Raw genomic sequence first — 13,231 nt, 5'->3', positions numbered from 1 at the left:
TGAGAGCTACAGTGATGTGAAGGAAGCGCTACTGCGGAAGTACAAATTGTCGCCCGAAGCTTTCCGGCAGAGGTTCCGGTATGCAAAAAAGGGCAAGGAGTCGAATGTTGACTTCGCGTTTCGTCTAAAAGCCGACCTGGTGGAATGGCTGAAAGGCGAAGAGGTTTACGACGACCGCGACAAAATCGTCGAATGCATCGCGTTGGAGCAGTTCTACCGTTGCATTGATGAGGATGTCCGGCTCTGGCTGCAAGATAGGCTAAAGGAGGTTAAGCTAAACAAGGCAGCAGAGTTAGCGGAAGAATATTACACCCGCCGCAGCTTGCACAGCAAGGCAGTGCGCGTAGAAAAAGCAGATAAGAGAGATGGGTTGTCCGGGGAGCCCGACGAACGGAAGGAAATCACGCGTCGCGAGTTTCGGGAAGATGAGTCCCTTACCAAAGAAACTGTAAGGGAAGGACAAAATGCATCTCAGAATGATAGCGATGGTCCCAAACAGCGAAAGGATACGACGCGTTCATTTGAAAAACGGAAACCGTTAACCTGCTATAATTGCAAAAAGCAAGGGCACATCGCTGCGAACTGCCCAGAGAAAATTGCTTTTGCAACGATACAGGAAACGCACAAGAACATACGACTATTGGAGCCATATGTGCAGGAAATTAAGATAAACGGTAAGAAGTGCCGTGCACTTCGGGACTCTGCAGCAACTATGGACGTTGTCCACCCGTATTTTGTCTGCTCGAGTGATTTTACGGGAGAGTGCGCTAGGATACGGCAAGTGGCCGAGGAGGAGAGTGTCTGTTTACCCATCGCAACGGTTATCATTGAAGGAGAGTTTGGGAAACTTAACACAGAAGCCGCTGTGTCTGCCGCCCTACCGGAGCATTTTCCCTACCTCTTCTCAAATAGCTCGGAGCAGCTGCTGAAGGATGAGGGCAAGTCATTCTTTGCCGACGTGGCGTACATGGCCCTCACGCGATCCAAAGCGCGCCCGCTGTCGAGGGAACTTGACTTTGCGTCGGTGAGCGAACAGCGGTGCGGCACACGGACCGATCAAGGTAACTTGAGTGGCGAGCAGGCACGGGAGAGGCAGAGCTCGGAGGCTGGCCTGGGCGAGCGTGTTCTGGAAGTGAGTGGGAGTGACGCGTGCAGTGCTAGCCGCGATATGGACGCGACGCCGCAGTTAGGCGACGCGGGCTCCACACTCGCTCCGGTTTCCGCCAGCTGGCAGGAGCAGGCGGCAGTTGAAAGAGAAACTCTGATTCGCGAGCAACAGGAAGACTGTTCACTAGCCGATCTGAGGAAGAGCGTCAAACGGGGAGTGAAAAAAAAGAGGGTTTCATTTGGCAGGGAATCTGGCTTATTGTACCGCCGCTACACGGATAAGCAGGGTCGCAAATATAAGCAGCTCCGGATTCCGCGAAAATATCGCCGGGAAAAATGAATGACCTCATTTGCTTCCTCAGTAGTATGTTTTCGGTCCAAGTGATTTCGAGGGGACCATTCTATTTGTCATTATTATTGCTGATTATTAATTGTTCCTGGTATTTTGGTGTGTTGTTAATTTGAAAACTGGTTGTTTGAGCCTTGTGTACTAGATCGTACACCTGCCTCTTGTTGCAGCGGGAGCAAAAAGGGGGATAGCAATTCAGTTAGGTTGATTTGGATTATAGCCTTGTCTGGTGTTTGACGGGAGACAGAGGGCACTTGTTCGTGTTGGGTGTTGCCTTTTGCCGGTCCGTTTTGCAAGCTGCAGAACGACCAACCGGGACCAGTGGCGAGAAGCAAGGGCTTAGGAACGACCCGAGCGGAGCTGGTAGAGGTGCCTTGGCGACAACGCGGTGAGCAGAGCTCCTGTCCTGGCGAGTGGGACCTGGGCACGTGAAGTTACCTGGCCTCCCGACACTGGACGTGCACTTGGACGAGCCTGACGAACGTGCGCGCCTGGCATCCGAGCCACGTGGAGGCAGCTCGTCTTCCCGGCGCCTTATCTGAGGGCGGGGATGCTGTTGTGCCATTACCACCAGCCCGGATTCCGAATCTGCAAGATGCAAAATTATCCTTCGAGCGCCCAAATTCTCCCTTGAAAAGTCAAGATGCTGAGCCGTCAGGCAGCGGTGTCCTGCGGGAGAAGCATCGACGAGCAACTTGTTCAGACGTGTCGCCAAGTGCCAGACAGCCCGGCGCCGTAGACACCCACTAGGTGACCTCCGGCCCTTGCCTGAAGGTCACCGCGCCCGCCACATTTGAACCAGGTGGCCAGCGCGGTCGCTGGTTGGACCTCTCGGACGACCGTCGAGTGCTCGCTTTGTATTGGGCCGTTTGGGTGACAATGGTTTTGGGGGCTTATAAGCGGAGGCGCGCCGCCTGAAAAACCGGATCCGCCGACTCACCGGGAGCGAGTGCCGCTCTGGACTGGAGTGAGATGTGTCACGCGTTTTCGCCGGACGTCGCCGTGCGGGAACAGTCGCGTTTGCTGTGAGCTCTCGGCCCCAGTACCGATCCCTTCATGTCCTGTATAATGACCTGTATATAGTGTATAAAGTCCCTTTTGTTATTCTCATCGACGCCTGGCTCGGAGTCTTCGCTACCAACGCTCTGTCACGAAACGGGTGACGAGCGCTACGGGACCACAAAGTCGTAATAGTGGTGCAGCGGTGCAAAGTCGTAACACTAGCGACAGGCCAATGACGCGCCAGAGGCATGCGTCATTCGTCAGACACGCCGCCGAAGCGAGTGGGACCGGCTGCACATCTGAGCGCTGCCTGTTCGGCGACCCGTCTGCCTGTATTTAGATTCAGCCTGTTTTGTTGGGCTCCTTGCGGATTCTAGCGTTCCTTCTGCGCTTCGACATGGCACCACTGCACTATTGGACTATGGCAAGGTGAGAAATTTGCTTGACAGTCTACGACGCATTTGAAGCAATTAGGCGTACGGCACTGAACCAAGGTGTGTGATGCCATGAGCAAAAAACAGCTCGGGCGTCCTGGCGTAGGTAATTTGAGTTAATGACTCACAATGGCAGGTGTTTGTAACGCATTCTATGAACCCCCAACATTATTTTAACTTATATGGGCAGTTTTTCGGCACGCTTGGCCGACAGGGCGCTGTGGCGCAGATTCGCGTGTACTGAATCTTACTGGGACAAGTTTTGGCGCTTCCTCTGAACCGCAAAGTTAATGTAACTAATTTCGTTAGTTCTTGGAATACTTTTTAAGCGCAGTGGTCGCGCCTGGCATTGTGAAGAGGCTAGCGAGAGCAGCTCGGCCATGGTGTGCAGTTAAGTTTCGCACTTTAATGCATTTTACAAGACACGTTTGTGGCGCGTTTTCTGACGCCCAAGATCGTTGAAAATGATTTCGGTACTTTTTGGTACTTTTGAGGCACGTTCGCTGCGCTTGGCGTTGTGGCACAGTTAGCGAAAAGTAGTTCGGCCATGTGGCGCAGTTTTTTCGCGTGTGCTGAATATTACTAGGACAAGTTCATAACGCCTTCTCTGACCCCAACAGTATTGTAATTAATTTCGTTACACCTTGGGATAATGTTGAGGCACACACGCCACGCTTGTCGTGACGCAGCGAAAAGCAGCTCGGCCGTGATGGACACTTAGTTAGGCGTGTACTGAATCAAGTTTGTGACGATTTTTGTGGCCCCGCAACCAACCCATACTTTTTTTCGGTACTCACGCTTGTCAAAAATGCGACGAGTGATTGCCAAGAGTGATAACACGGGAGTGTGTTGCTTGCACCGGCAGAATGCGCAAAAGACAACGTCAAGGAGCGCAAACACCAAGAGCTTGTAACTCGAAAATTATTTCTGAACCACTGAAAACAAGGATTTGCACCCAAGCATTTCTCTTGAGTGCGAGTAGAAAGAATTCTGCGAGCGTCCAACATGGTCTGAGAGCCTGTGTTGTGGCTCCCTGTGTGTTCACGTGGGCGGATTAACGAACTAGGAGCAAAAATTAAGGAATCTTTGTTGAAAGCACCAGAAAAATGCTGACAAGATAGGCGAATACCAGACAGTTGGCGACAAGGTAAAACGAATTTTTTTTACAAATGTAAGTGGGTGAAGGACAGAATTGTCTCATGTGGACCGTTGCTCATTACATCTGGAATATAAAGGTTAACAATGCAGGTGATTCAATTAAAACTGCGAGCGTGGACGCTCTGAGAATTGATGGCATATTAACTTCAGGATTGATTCAGAATAGGTAGGCGCATGGATGATAAATTATTTGTTCTTACTCAGTGTACTGAAATATCCAGAGTGTAAAGGATACCGTTATATGTGGCCGATTTAGACATTGTAGGAACGTATGTCAACGTAGACCGCAACATTTTTTTGGATATTCTGGAAGGGGAGGGCTTAGGCGACGATTGTACAAACCTTCTGAGAGAATTTACGTAGCAAATGCCGTTTGCGTTGAAAGGGAAGGGATGAGGAGCAAGTAGAAAGTTGATATCAACAGGGAACTGAGGCAGCGGTGCCATTTATTCCCTCTGCTGCTTATGGTGTACATGGTGAGGATGGAGAGGGTGCTGGAGGTAAGCAATATCCCGTTTAATCCCTCATGCAAACAGGCGGGCACCATAGTGGAGCAGCAAATTCCAGGTTTGTTTTATGCTCATGACATTGCGTTGCTTGCTCACAAGCAAAGTGATATGCAACGGCCGGCTGACATCTGTGGACAAGGTGAGAATTTAGGATTAAAATTTAGCGTTAAGAAATCGGGGTTTATGGTACCCAAAGAAAACAGAGAAAATACAGTGTTAATACAAGTACACGAAATACTTCGGGTATGGATAAACGATGACGATATATATCTGGAGACACAGGAAAAAAAATTTCAGGCCAAACCATTCATATGGGGCCGTATTAGCCAGCGAAGCTGTTGATCGCAGACCGAGCAACTATGGCGCAGCGACCTACCTCGACGCGTACGAGCAGCCTCCAGTGCGCGTACTTCGTCGGTAACTTTCGCTCGACGTAGGCGATTACGCTCTCGCATCTGCTGTCGCTGACGTTCCTCGGAGGCACAGTAACTGGTCGCATGCTTCGCTTTCCCTCGGGCACGTTGTCGTTGGTTATAGTCGCGTCTCTGCTGTCGACGCCTCTCCTCGTACTCGGCTTGCTCTTCGGCCGTGCGCACAATGCGTGGTCTTTCCCCTTTCCCAATTTTAAAGCGAAAGCTTTACTGGCCGCGAACTTGCGATTTCGCCATGGCGGTGCTCCGAGGAGGCACATGACGTCACAACGCGCGCCTGGCCGCGGATATTTCTTTCTCTCGCGCTCCCTAGTCACTACTGCGCTTGCGCCACTAGTAGCACCGAGCCACAGGTGCGCCGCCGCTGCGTAGCGCCGCGCTTTCTTCCGCCGCCGTTTGGTATGACGTCACACCGCGTTCCTCGTCGTTGCGCTCGCCTCCGCTCGCTTCGCCAGCCATGTCGCATGTCTGATAACATGTAGGAGGATTGAAAGGGAGAGCTCGCGTGCGCCGCAACCACAGTTGAGGCGGCAGTATGGACGGCTACAATTCTTATAAGCAGGAGGAGGCCTGGAATCGACATCGGAACGAGATGAAGAGGAAACGAATCGCCCCGAAAACAGACGAACAGCTCGCCGAACGACTGGCTAAACGCCGCAACATAGCTAGACAACCAGACTAACCTGGACATACAATCAAGAGTAACCAAGGCTAACCATGCTATGCCTTAGCTTTCGCTACGTATGTCCTGGCATAGCCGAGCTAAGCCACTGCCAGTTTTTGTTGGAGTCGCAACTGTTGTTGTGGTCTACTTCTGCAATGCACAATTCGGTTCTTGCACATCACGGCGCACATACCCGTGTTTTCTCGCCACAACTGCCGCGCCGTTGTATTGAGGGCAGACGACAGCAGACGGTCGGCAGCAACGGTGACCAGCGCGTGTGCACTACCCCAACTGCGCAGGTGCGGCGCGCGCGGAAATCATGTTATTTTTCTCCGCTCCGCCGTACTATCGTTCGTTTTCCCCTATTCGGCGCTCGCGCCGACATCATGTTTGTTCACTTTACGATCGAATTAGCTAGTCCTGATACCTCCACCTCCCCCCTTACGAGACCATGCATATGGCTCATTCATACAGGTCCGTCAGGTAAACAGCCTCGCTGTAATAATAGCGAAAGCGAAGAGAAATGTGTCCATAATGAAACACAGAGAGCTATGGGGATACAATAGGTACGGGGTGTTCCAGCGTATGCGGAAAGGTGTCATGATTCCAGTACTTACATTTGGGAATGCGCTTGTTTGCTTGAAGTCAGTGGTACGATCGGGGCTCGATGGCAATCAAAGGTCATTGAGACGCCTCGCATTGGCCGCACACGCGAACGCTACAAATGAAGCTGGGCAGGATGATATGGTCTGGACAAGTTTTGAAGTGAGGGAAGGCCAGGTAAAATTGATTTTGAACAAGGACTTAGGAATATGGAAGATATTAAGTGGGTTGCTATAGTGTCCATATATTTGTACAGGAAAAACGTTGATTCAGAGCGGAGGAAAAGAACTAGAAAGCCTACCAGCAAATATGCAACCGGTACAGAAGGTAACATGGCAACAAAGAACGCCAAATTCAAAGTCAGCGAGGCTGAGACAATCTCCTGGATGGCGACAATTGAAAGGAAACCTGCTTTGAGTAACAACCTAAGAGGAAAAAAACGAAATCGGGAAACAACAATTTATGATAACTCAAACGAAAACTCGTTACTTTTCAAAGCGAGATCAGGATGCCTTAGAACGCGTACTCATAAAGCAAGGTACAACAAGGAAGAAGATCCATGCTCATGCTGTGGTAAAGCTACAGAAACGCTGGAACATGTTTTACTACAATGTGAAAATATCTACCCAGCGGTCGGTTTAGGCTCCTCTTGTCTCCTTGAAGCTCTTGGGTTCAGCGAAGCCCTTGGGTTCAGCATGGGAAAAGTAAACATGTCCGCTATAGGGATTAGTAATTGGCGATTGAAAGATTGGTGGAAGAAAGGAGATCACAAGCAATGGACCCCGCAGGGGCGTCTGCGTCAGCAGGCGTTTGGTTTGTTGCGACACCATGTACCCGAGCACACGTGGGTTGGACCAGCCCGCGTGTAGCCGTGTGCGTATTAGCCGTAGCTGGGGAAAGGGGGATCCTGGGGGTGGAGCCGATGCCGGCTGTTTGTACCTTTAAGGCCCCACGGTGGAGGCAACACACCCCTTTGGCCTCTGCGTCACATAGACGGCACCTCCAGAATGACGCACCTGGGAGAAATCGGCAGTCGCCTTTTCCTGTCTCTCTCTCCTCAAATCTTCGTTTTGCTCTCTCATTTTTTGACCTTTCCTGTCTTCTTCTCTCTTCCATTTACTTCCTTTGTCCATGGCGGCAAGGGTTAACCTTGTGTGGCTATCCTACCTTGAGTACACCATATTTGATTATAGTGACGGCGTACGGCTGGCGTCGTGCAGGCTTATACACAAGCTCTGACGCGTCCCTTGGTTGGGCTCCATGGTTAGCGGTTGGCGCTATTGCCGAACATACACATTTTTTATGGCAGTGCAAATCTCTGTCGTCTATGATCGGCGTCTGAAAAGACGCCGCACCGAAGCACCATACCAATTCTCCTTTCGGAGCAACGCTCCATCTTTCCCCAAGTGCTATGTAATCCACAGCGAAAGGAACATGCCAGTAAGAAAGCCCTCTCCATTCCTTGTAGCCAAGTGCCTGAAAGAAAAAATCGGACCGACATACAAAGCCTCCAAAATCTCTATCGGGGACCTCCTCCTAGAACTAAGTGATAAAGATCAAGCAGAGTAGCTCTCTGACCTTACCAGTATTGGCGACGCGACAGTGACAATTTCAGCCCCCAGAACACTTAGTACAAGCAGGGGAGTAATATCTAAAGAATACTTTATTGGCTTGAGCGATGAGGAACTGCTGGAAGGTTTCCAGGAACAAAATGTTACTAAAGTACAAAGAATAGTCATCCGTAGAAACAACCACGAAATCCCGGCCAAACATGGGATACTCACCTTTGGAACAAGCGTAATGCCTACCTCGCTGGATGCAAGTTATGTAAGAGTAAATGTCAGACCATATATCGCGAACCCCAGACGACCTTTCAAATGCCAGAGGTTTGGACATGCTTCACATGCATGCCGAGGACAAACAACTAGTGCTAAATGCAGCTCTAACAATCACCAAAGTGAGAATTGCACCTCTTCCCCACATTGTGTTAACTGCAAAGGAGATCATCCAGCTTACTCGCGGTCTTGCCCTTGCTGGAAAAAAAAGAAGTAATGGCACAAACCGTGAAAGAAATAATTTCGTTCTTTGAAGCCAGAAGGCGACTGTCATACCTTTCGCGACGTAGTTATGCCGATGTGACGAAGGTTGGGGCATCGTCACAGAAGCCTGAGGAGTCCTGCGAGCCCACGCACAGTGGTCCCGTAGTGACGCCTCCCGCCCCCGTGGTGCAAGCAGCCAGCGCTGTTCCATCATCTTCGAAGGCCCTGTAGACACCAGTCCCGCAGGGCCCTAAGATCAAGCGAACCGCAAGGCCCGAGACACGTGTTTCGGCGCCCAACTTTTGGTCCTCCAGCGCTTCAGAGAGAGCGATGGAGGTCGACCCAAGAGCTCTGGTGTCATCGACGCCGAAGGACAAGCGCTCTCTCGAGCGCGGAAAGAGGGACAAACTCCCAATAACAACCTTAAATAAGAAAGCGATAACCTAAAGGTTATCTCTCATTTGTATCAGCCTTCTTTATATGTATATCACCTAACACCTTTCTTATCTCCTATTGACTCGTTAATGGCATTTTTTACCTTTCAGTTTCATAATGGCTTTTATTATCCAGTGGAATTGTAAAGGTTTCTTACACAACTTGGGTGACATCAAAGACATGTTAATGAACTTCTCTCCTGTGGCCTTGTGCGCACAGGAAACAAACCTAGGTGAAAAACACAAACATTTTAAAAGGTTTCACTGTTGTACGGCGCGACCGTACTAAGGCGAACCGGCTGTCATGTGGTGTAGCCATTGTTCTGCAAGGTGGTATTGCAGCTCGAGATGTTCCCATTTACACTCACATAAAAGCCGTTGCTGTCACCATTTTAGCTCACAAAACCATCACCATTTGTTCAATATACATTCCGCCGCATTCACATTTTACTGTAAGAGATCTAGAGTTAATTTTAAAACAGCTACCTGAACCTTTTTTTTTATAGGGGGTGATTTTAACGCACATAACACGTTATGGGGCAGTAAAACAACTGACAACAGGGGTCAAACACTTGAAGATTTTATCCTAACAAACGACATATGCATTTTAAACACCGGTGCTGCAACTTACTGCTCCCCAAGCACAGGAGCTATGAGTTGCCTAGATCTGGCACTGTGTTCTCCCTCTCTCTTTGGCGATTTTCAATGGAGTATTATTGACAACCCCTATGGTAGTGACCATATGCCTGCTATCATTAAAAAAATATAGTCTCCTTTTCCTACCATACTATTAAGACCACCCCGTTGGAAACTCCATCTAGCAGACTGGCATCTCTTTACTGAAAATGACACTCTGGACAAACATATCGGATGATTTAACCATAGAAGAAATGTCTGATAAGATTACCGCCTGCATACTTGCTGCAGCAGAACAGACAACCCCACAATCCTCTGGCTTCCTAAAAAAAAAAAAAAAACCTGAAACCCTGGTGGACGAAGGAGTGTACACAAACAAAAACACTACAAAACAAAGCGTGGGGTATCTTTCGGCGGTACCTAACACTAGAAAATCTACTCTTTCAAAAAAGTAAAAGCGAAAGCCAGGTACACACGCAGACAAGCCGAAAGACAGTCGTGGAAAAATTGTCTCGTCCATAAATAGCTCAATAACATCCAAACGAATGTGCGATCAACTTCGTAAGTTCAAAAGCGACTACGGTCCCTACACTATCCCTATACTCACCTCCAGGTACACAAACAAATTTAGAAGAACAAGAAAACATATAAGGGCAACATTTCCATGATATATCAAGCTCAAAAAACTATTCTGCTACATTTCTAAAACATAAGCAATCAGCAGAACTAAAGCTACCGACCACAGGAAGTTCAGAGAGACCGTATAATGCCGCTTTAACACTTCGAGAAATCAATAGAATACTCACTACAGGCAAAAAAAAAAAAAAGAAACAGCACCCGGTCCGGACAGGGTACATTACGCAATGCTAGCTCACCTATCCCCTAAAGCAGTTGAGACCTTGCTTCATTTCTTCAACATAATCTGGGAACCGGGAAAAGTGCCAAAAGAGTGGAAGAAACCCATCATAATCCCTTTCTTGAAAGCTGGAAAAGCTCCCACAACAGCAACCAGCTATACACCTATAGCACTCACAAGTTGTCTTGCAAAGTCCTATGAAGTCATCATAAAGATAAGATTGACATACGTCCTTGAAACCGAGAACCTGCTAAATAACCATCAGCGTGGGTACAAGAAAGGTTGCTCTACAATGGATCACCTAGTCCGGCTAGAACACGAAACGTGCGGCCTTTCTGCAAAATCAATACTGTTTCACTGTTTTCTTTGACCTAGAAAAAGCGCACGACGCAATATGGAGGCTTGGTATTCTAAGGGACTGAGTGGATTTAGGGATCGGCGGTAGAATGCTCAAGTGTCTTGCCGATTTCATGTCCGACGGAATATTTCAAGTTCGCTTAGCAACGATGCCGTCACGCGTATTCATCCAGGAAAATGGCGTGCCACAGGGATGTGTATTAAGCACAACGCTATTTGTGGTGAAAATGAACTCAGTCAGTAATGTAATTCCATCCTCTGTAATGCACTCATATGTTGATGATCTACAAATCGCGTGTCGTGCATCGAACTTGGCAACCTGCGAACGGCAACTTCAAATTACGCTAAAGAAACTCACGCAGTGGGAATCTGAAACAACTGAAACAAACTATTAGTGTTGTCTTTTCACAAAAAAGAGGCCCACAACCAAGATCCCATTCTTAAGCTACAGGAAGCCACACTACCGGTAAAACAAGAACACACATTTCTGGGTGTTCTATATGGTAAAAAGTTGAACTTTCTGGCACACATAAATAGCGTTAAAATTAAAGCGAACAATGCACTTAACATCCTCAAAGTCCTGTCGCGGAAGCGCTGGGGCTCTGACCGTAAATGCCTGCTACGCATCTACCGCACTTTGGTTCGGAGCATATTAGACTACGGTAGCATCATATATGGTTCAGCCAGACAATCTTACGTCCGACGACTTTATTCAGCCTAGGACTACGACTGGCACGCGGTGCTTACAGAACATCATCTGTCCAGAGCTTACACGTTGAATCTAATGAGCCTCCTTTACAGCATACATCGCAGAGTGCTACTAACTTTTTCCTACATACTCAGAATCCAGTCCTCATCACAACATATAAGCTACAACATCGTCACACAATGCAACTCACGATCACACTACACAAATAAACCGAACATGATTAGACCTCTTCTTCTACGATATGAGGAATACTGTCGTGATTACGACATTCCTGATCAGCTCCTTCAGGTTGCTAAACGGCAACAACGACTACCCCCGTGGGGCGAATTCATGCAGTTATGTGATTGGGCATTGGTACCTCTAAAGAAAAATGACACCTCGCACGAACACATCATACAATAATTCTGTGCTCTACAAGACAAATATAAAAATTACGTGGAATATTACACTGATGGCTCTAAAACGAAGAGAATACGTGGGCGTGGGGGCCGTGACAAAAACTGGGAAAGAAGTATTCGTTTGCCACAGCACGCCTCTGTCTACACAGCTGAAGTCTTTGCAATATGGACTGTGGTTAAAAAGATAATCGCTGAAAAACACGAAAAGGCAATCATATACACGGATTCATTAAGTACGTTGAAGGGTCTTCACATGAAATCCGATTGTGAACCCCTGATAGGGGATATTTTAAAGATGGTAACATTAAACAAATACGGCAGGTCAATTAGGTTTTTCAGGGTACCAAGCCATGTTGGTATACCGGTTAATGAAGCAGCAGATAGGTGTGTATTGATGGCAGCGCACAAATACATAACAAACCCAATGCTTCCATATAAGGATAGTATCACTGCGATTAGGAAAGCCTTGATGTCAAAATGGCAACAAGAATGGGACCATTGTATAAGCAACAAGTTATATCTTACTAAACCCGTAATTGGTGAGTGGAAGTGGTGCACTCATCAGCAACGGTTCTATGAGGTGATCCTGTGTCGACTTCGGATTGGACACACACATCTAACACACAACTTTCTCCTCCGGAAAGAAAACCAGCCGACTTGCGAAAAATGCAATGAACCCCTTACGGTAATACATGTCCTTATAACATGTCCACACCTTGAAACACAGGGACGGAAGCTTTCACACAACCTGTTTAACTTACATATGCCTTTACACCCTGCCCTATTACTGGCAGATGATCCGCTTGTGCCACTTACTAACCTGTTCCACTTTTTAGAGACAACTGGTTATCTACACGAACTATCATGCAATGCAGGTTTACTGCTCTAACGTTGCGTTTCCTTTTGTCTTGTGACTGGCGCAGCATGACCTTAGTTGCCTTTGTGCCATTAAACCTAAGTTAACTAACTAACAAGCAAGGGAGGCGTACAAAAACAGTTTACAATACTGGTTAAGAAACTTTGATGCGGAGAATTCAGGTTTTTTGTTGGCTTTTTTTCTTTATTTCTTGAATATAGGTAGCACATTAGGCACAATAGTAAGAGCCTGGGCGCGCAACCCAGCGCCCCGTTTCCATGGGGATCCATCCATCCATATCAGGCGGCGCCACCGCGGCAGCGTTTCGAAGGTTGTGCATGTGGCACGTGCTGTGCTTGCTTTTCAATGCGACAAAAATGCAGATGCTGGGCGGTGAAGGTCGCGTGCTGGGCTGTGATAGCGTATACATAACAATCGTCCATCGCCTGAAGAGAGCGCTTGGAGCTGGCGTTTCAACAGCGTGCTGGCCACGTATGCAGAAGCAGCACGTGAACACGCGCCATAAAAATGGCTCCAAAGCGTGCACTCAGCGTCGAGGACACCCAGGCCCGAAAGAAGCGTCGCGCGTAACAGGAGCGTTGTTGCTACGCAGCGAATCGTGCTCCAGACCGCTGCTGCCATGATGCGATGTGTTGTGAGGCAATGGTAATGATCAACCCTCTCAGAGT

Source organism: Dermacentor andersoni, chromosome 2 (genome assembly GCF_023375885.2).
Source record: "Dermacentor andersoni chromosome 2, qqDerAnde1_hic_scaffold, whole genome shotgun sequence".
NCBI lineage: Eukaryota > Metazoa > Arthropoda > Arachnida > Ixodida > Ixodidae > Dermacentor > Dermacentor andersoni.
The sequence above is the reverse complement of the archived record's forward strand: the minus strand, read 5'-3'. Positions refer to the sequence as shown.